This window comes from Onychostruthus taczanowskii, unplaced genomic scaffold, assembly GCF_017590055.1.
Source record: "Onychostruthus taczanowskii isolate IOZ18803 unplaced genomic scaffold, ASM1759005v1 scaffold78, whole genome shotgun sequence".
NCBI classification, from domain to species: Eukaryota; Metazoa; Chordata; class Aves; order Passeriformes; family Passeridae; genus Onychostruthus; species Onychostruthus taczanowskii.
This window is the reverse complement of record NW_024505671.1, coordinates 877,710-883,709: the sequence shown is the minus strand read 5'-3', so window position 1 is coordinate 883,709 and position 6,000 is coordinate 877,710.

Sequence of the window (6,000 nt, the reverse complement as noted above, 5' to 3'; positions counted from 1 at the left end):
CAATGTGTCAAGCTTTTCTGCTAATCTAGGACAAACCATTAGGATTTGCTGTAAACAGCTGCCAGCTTTTCCATCAATGATTTTCCTTTGCAATTATTGGTAGCACATCCATGATCAAATATTAACACCCCAGACACCAGAGCAAAAGGAAAGCTCAGTTATAACTGTGTAGGAATTTTCCTACAACCTTCCAAAAAGTAAACCAAGAGGCAGTATGTGCCCAGAATCAACAGAGGGTCTCATTAAAATAGTTGAGATTCCCTAAAACCCTGTGTTAATGATTTCTTAATTAACAATCAGAAGTTTCATATTGCTGTCATATCAGGGTCACTAGAGGCCCCATTAGCAAAAAGCAAAATCCAGCATTCTTCAATATGTTGAGGAGTGAACTAGAAAAGACAGAGAAGAGGACTCTAAAAAAGTCTCCATCTGTCCTGCAAAAAAGCTTCCTTAAGCAAAGAAACAGGGGGGAAAAAAGCTTGTTCCTTCTATAACCTTTGGTGGCAAACATTGGTTTTGTCCAGAATAAATTAACAGTAAATCATTAGAGATAATTTAGATCAATTGCTAACAGCGTCAGTTCAAATGACTTTTTAAACTCACCTGAAATTTCTCCACTTGTACTCTGAATCTGAATTAATCTTATGCCTCTCCAGCATGTCTGTGTGTTTAATTTGAAGTCAGGTATTACACAGAATTTGTATGTCTGCACTTGGAATTTTTTGGTAGTTTTTGTAAGTCACTGCCTACTTGCTGCTTAATCTCCTCAGTGAAACAAAAGTCAGCTGGGAGATTGAGCAGCACTTTTGTTTTGGGATAATCCAATGAATTAACAGGACAGGGTCGTTTCAGGGGTGCTGCCACTCAGTTTAACATTAGGAAGCACCACCTAATCCAGCTCCATGTATAACAGCAGTTTCCATTTCAGGACTTCAGAAAACAGAGAATCTGCTGCTGTAGTTTATTTCAGTGATCAATCAATCACATCTTCTGGTAAAAATAGCAGTGCATCCTAGGCTCAACACAGGTCACAGGGAGCCACTCCAAGAGAGTTGTGTCACACTGTGCATCCTTTGTGGTATGCATTTGTGAAAGCACTTTGATATGGTCCAGCATTACTAAGAGATAGTCATACAGAGTACTACACTAAAAATAATGAAATCCTTAAAATTCCAAGAGTTATAGAACATTTTGAGAGAAAAATAAAACACTTGCTTAACAGATGGAGTGGATAGAACAAAGTGGATAGCTACAAAATAATTTAACTGCAACCTTTAAATCTATGGCAAGTGTTGCCAGTGTTTAGAAAGATCTTCAGAGTAAGCAAAGAAATGAAACCAGGTCTGGAGTTTGAGGGATTTTTAAGGCAGTGTGAAAATTTTTCACCAACTTTCTGGAACAAAGAATTCCTTACTGAATGTATTCTATACAACTCATAAGAGTACTCCCATCAATAAAAGTCTTTTTTTGTGAGCCTAGAAATTAAAGAGCTGAACTGAATAAAATGCACTCCAACTCCTTCATGTTAATATTTGTGTACTTACAGTTATATATGGATACAAAAATTCAGGTCAATTTGAAAAACATCAAGACAAATCTCTGGTGAGGCTTTGCATGTGGCAGAGTCACTAACAGCCAGGTCAGCATGTGGTGATCCAAACCTTTGTTTTTCTAGATAATTACAGTAAATACAGATATCAGCTGTTGTAATGTTACTGGATTCAGGAATACTTTTTTTACTGTACTTATTAAAGACCAGTTATACAAACAGAAAATCACACTTCACATAATAGTGAAAAAAATGTATTATTTTTGATGGCTGTTAAGAGATAAAAAATTCATCCCTAAATTATATATATTGCTTATATATGCATATATATATATATATACATTTATAAAGTAGGCTTACAGATGAACACTGTGGGGAATGAACTGCAGAAGAAAGTGTTTCAGAAGTTAAAAGTTATAAATTGAGTTGGTGATCAGAATTATTTCATAAGAAAGGAAAGAGCTACCACTTTATGTAATTCTGAGCAATTCATAACTTCAGCCTTCTGGAAATTCTCCAGTAACAGAGCAATGGGAGAAGATTCCTGCTTGAAAATCTGTGGCAGTGACATGTAATTATGAATAATTCATTGTAAATTCTTGCACTGCCTCTTTAGATTAAAACAAATTTTTAATTTCCCCCCCTCATCACAGTATCCTTGTTGTAAAGATTCAAAGATACTTGATTGCCTTAGATCTGCATTCCCACATCTTGTTCCTTCCCATCATTGCTGTGGATTAGGTCTCTTGTAGGAATATTTTGCATTATTAATGGCTGTGGAGTTTCAGATGTCCTGTGTGCTGGCAGTGCACTGAGATGTGGTGTGGGAGGAACCCGGCTGTGCTGCCAAACAGGACTGACAGAATGGTACATTGCCCTGTCTCACTGGAGATTGGCACTGCTCGCTGCTGGCATTAAAGATGATTGTTTCACTTGAATGGCTGCCTGCACTAACACCCTGAGTACACACTCCCTCCCCCCTTGCACCAAACGTGCCATTGCGAAGCAAAAGGATTTTATGCTTTTATTTAGAAAATGCCCTAGAGTAGAAGTGCACTCTTTGCTCATGGACAAGTGCCTGTAAGTCACGGGGTACTGGGTGTACTGGACAAGTGCCCCTGCATTTCTCAGCATCCTTGACACAAATACCGAGGAGCAGCACTGGGGTTTACTAAGCATGTTCACCAGCAGTAGACCTGGCCCTGAAGGCCTCCTCCAGTGGCCTTTTTGATAGAAACCACCAGTTCCACTGACCCAGAGCTCCATCCCCCTCCTCTTCCCTTAGACAAACACAGCTGGCCTAAGGAGCTACTTCCCTGCATGCTGCAATAAGCAACTCCACACCAAGCTAATAATTTTTAGGGTTTTTTCCCCTCTGGATTCCTCTAGTTGTATTTTTTACTCTACTCCATAACTGGCTTTCTGAAATTGGGTAGGTGGATTATACCTTGAGGTACAGGCATAATCTGTTGTGTGCAAGGCTGTCAAAATCCTGTCAGAAGCAAACCAACAAGTGGGCAGTCTTTTCTTTATTCTTCTTTCAGGAGAAAAGAAAGTAAAAGCAGGGGTTTGGTGTGAGGCTTGGAGCACCTTTTGCTGGTTAAAAAAAATATTAATACCTTGTCTCTGCGGACACAATCCAATCTTGTGTCTCTCTCCACACTTAGGTCTGATAGCTGTTTTGTTTGTAGTGAGCAAAACCCAGCAGAGCACTGCTGCTGACGCCAAGACATGCAGGAACACCTTCTGTGGTACTTTCACAATCAAGCAGATTACAGACCAGCTATACAGGTGAGACAGTTTTGATGCACAGCTGTAACTTAATTTTAAGGAACCTAGCTTGCTGCACTGATATTTAGTGTTTAATCACCACCATCTGCTCAGTGCCACTGCAAAAGCTGGAGCATCCAAACCCACACCACTGACTGATCACTTTTGAGAATGGAACCTCCCTCATTTACTCTCTGCCTGGGAAGAGGTACTAGGGCTTAAATCTCACTGTTGCCTACATCCCGTTTACAAAGGTAAGAGGAGGATTTTCAACTAGGGCTAGTTTTACTAAACTAGTGATGCCAGGACAAGACCAAGTTTGGACTTCTTCCACAGTGCCATGGCAACCATGTTCCCATATGGAGCAGAAGCTGGGAGCTGTTTCCTGGACACCTCTGACAAATGTAATGCCAAGTAAATAGAAACTAAAAGCACCTGTTAGAAATTTCATATCCAGTGTATCTACTGGCTGAAAGAAATCATACTGTGGTCAGAAGTACAATTGTCTCTAAGTCACAGAAATATTCAGCAATGTAAGGTACTGTAACAAGAATTAATACAAAACTGTACCAGTCCATAGGAATGTTAATTACAGAAGAAATTACAGGAGAATAAGAAAAACAAGTCAAGCTTCAAAATTCAGTAAACCTAGCATCTTTGCTCTAAATGTTCAATTCCCCTGATTTCATTGCCTTGCAACATTATCTCACTTACAGCTTGCATTAATTTGCCAATCAATTAAAATATGAAGTGAAGCTATCATGGAAAATGTTTTGGAGTTGAAATGAGAGGCTAAAGCAATTCTAATTTGAGGAGATATTTTCCAAATACACACCGGTAATTGGAACAAAATTGCCTGAAATTAAACTTATGTTGGATATTCTTCACAAGTCTGACTTGCTTTAAGAACAATTACCTTTTTTTTTTTTACTTTTAATGATAATTATACAACTGTTCTGTAGCTATCATTTCAGTCAAAATAATCTCTACATGAATGTTGTTTAAAGAAACATTTATAGTTATATTAACCTGTAAATCTAATTTGCAGTCTGTGCTTTAGGAAACCTGGAAGGTAGAGCCTTATCATATGCAAGTGATAATTTGCATTAACCCTGTGGGTCATCAGACTCTTTAACACTTCAGTTCACCAGACACAGCAACACTGGCTTGAACAGACTACCAATTTTTATAGCTCATGTTCTGTTAATTCACCTCCCTCCCCATGGTTGTTGGCCTTACATTCAGCAGCGACTCCTGCAGATGCTTAAATTAAGTAATTGACAATCAATACAACCTTCAACTATATCTGGTTTTAAATGTATTTTCTCACAACTCTTTCTGTATAGGCAGTGTCAGTAGTTGGGCCAGCCAAAGAGAGATTTCATTTATTGTATAAATTTTGTCCTTCCGTCAATAAGAGAATACATGGAAGAGGGAAGTGACTGACATGCACAGCAGCTCTCTAACAATTCTGTCAGCATCAGCAGAGCTGTCACTGCTGATTTATAAGTACTGGTATAGTTTCACAGCAGAAGGTTCCTACGAAATGGCAAAATGCTGTCCAAAGCAGAGATGAAAAGTCTCAACTATCCAACCACATCATCCTTAAACTAAAAGCCAGGAGTAATGAGAGTCCTTGCTCTGTAGTCATTGCATACAAACAGTGGTTCCAATAGTGGTTCCTGTGTTAGCTCTTTGAATGCAGAGGGAGTGATGCCCTTATCCTGTTTACAAAAGCTTATTGGCAGTGATCATCAAGCATCTCGAGGGAGCAGTGTAACACATCAGCAGGGAGCCAAATGAAGACAGTTTCTCCAAAAAGGATATGTTTTAACTCTGTTGCTCACTGAGCAAGCAGGACTCCTGTTACTTCTGTTAGTAAGTAGATCCAGTACTAACCAGACAATGAAAACAAGAACTTTGCTCCAGACTGTTTCTTCACTTGTATCTGTGAAGATTACATATGTGTATGATGAAACCATATGAAAACCCTGGGACATCTAGCTAATGTTTGGGTTTTACCAGAAAGTACCACATCTGGCTTCCTGGGGAAGGCATTGCGGACAATACAACAGGAGCACCAGAGGACTCCAGGTAACATGCAGCTCTTGCTTTTCCTGGTACTTTAATTTGGCTTTGTAACATTTTCTGACCCCTGCTAGCAGGACAAAACTATGCTGAAGGGGGTGCATGAGATTTGCAGACTTCAAAATAATTTTTAAAAATCACATGGGATTCTTGTCTGTACTTATAATGGTATGAAACCCTTTCTAAAAATTAAAAATGCAATGCATTATGTATTGAAACACAGATGACTTCTACTGGCAATGGGACTAATTGCCACTCTCTGGCAGTTTTGCACTGCTCAGACAAGGGAATACAAGAGGTGACTTTGTTCCCACTTTTCCTACCTGAGTTTGCAGAGAAGTAGTACATCTGTCTGTGCAGAGCAGGCACTGTGAAAGCAAGGAGCAACAGGGCTGGGATCACCTAATCAGAATGAGACTGACAAGCTGCTCTGCTGAAGGCAGGTACTGCTGTCATTGGCATTATTGGCACTGCAGATCTGGCTGCAGCGAGTCTGTTTGAGATCCTCCTTTGCACAACCTCTGCTGCGCTCTGGCTGCTTGGGGTTTGACTCCTGAGATGTCAATACCCGCCAGGCTAAAGGGTTGGACCCC